The sequence below is a fragment of the Cebus imitator genome, unplaced genomic scaffold (assembly GCF_001604975.1).
Source record: "Cebus imitator isolate Cc_AM_T3 unplaced genomic scaffold, Cebus_imitator-1.0 Scaffold240, whole genome shotgun sequence".
Taxonomy (NCBI): Eukaryota; Metazoa; Chordata; class Mammalia; order Primates; family Cebidae; genus Cebus; species Cebus imitator.
The window spans coordinates 550,713-552,015 of record NW_016107555.1 but is presented as its reverse complement, the minus strand read 5'-3'; positions in this window follow the sequence as shown (position 1 = coordinate 552,015).

The following is a 1,303-nucleotide window of genomic DNA, read 5'->3' as shown; positions in this document are numbered from 1 at the left end:
TAAAAAAAAAAAAAAAGGAAGATACAAAAGAGAGAATAAAAAGCAGATATGACATGCTCAAAAGGTTTAACACGTTTTTTTGGAGTCCCAAAATGAGAAGAAAGAGTCACTTTCCAGCAGCTCTAACAGAACCTAAAGGAAGTGAAATGATGTCACCAAAGTGCTGGAAGACAAAAGAACTGCTAAAACAAATTTTCTACCCAGAGAAAATATCCTTTATTAATGAAAATAAGAGAAAGACATTTTCAGATGAGCAAAAGCTGAGAGAGTTCTCCAAGAGCAGGCGCCCCCAACTCAAAGAAATTCCACAGGGTGTTTTTGGGCTGAAGGTCAGTGACCTCAACATGGAATCTCAGTGACGCAGCAAAGAATGAAGAGCTAAGATGTTCAAGGAGTGTTCAGAGAATAAGCAATATATTTTTTCTGACTGGAACCAAAGACCTACAAAGGCAAACCGGAGGGTATAAGGCTGAAAAACACATGAACCCAGATCACCAAGAGTCCTAAATGCCAGGCAGGAGGAAGAAGAAAGAGCGCATATCTGGAGAAATACGAAAGTTAAGAAAAGCCAGAAATGGTGGCTTACACTTGTAATCCCAGCAACTGGAGAGGATGGGGAGGGAAGATCAAGTCAACCCAGGAGTTCAAGGCTACAGTGAATTAGGATGACACCACTGTGCTCCAGCCTGGGTGATGGAGTGAGACCTTATCTCCTATTTAAAAAAAAAAAAAAAGTTAAGAGAGAGAAAAAGCATAGTAGTCAAGGACAGAGAGGTTACAATGAAGAGAAGTCAGGTGATGTTGTTAAATAATGCCTACTCCAGGCAGAAAACAAATGTCAACGGATTCAAGAGGTCATAGGAAACTTAGAGAAGGTGATTTGTGAAATGACAGGATGAGCAAAGAATTCAAGAGTGAGTGGTGGAAATATGTAACCTCTCAAACAAAGAGTTCAAAAAAACACGACCTCGCCAAATAAACTAAATAAGGTACCAGTGACCGATTCTGGAGTGGTGGAGATATGTGACCTCTCAAACAAAGATTTCAAAATAATACAGGCATGGTGGCTCATGTCTGTAATTCCAGTACTTTGGGAGCCTGAGGCAGGGGGATCACCTGAGGTCAGGAGTTCGAGACCAGCCTGGCCAACATGGTGAAACCCCATCTCTACTAAAAATACAAAAGTTAGCCAGGCATGGTGGGAGGCTGAGGCAGGAGAATCACTTGAATTCAGGAGTTGAAGTTTACAGTAAGCCAAGATTGCACTACTGTACTCCAGCCTGGGCAACAGAGCAAGACTCTG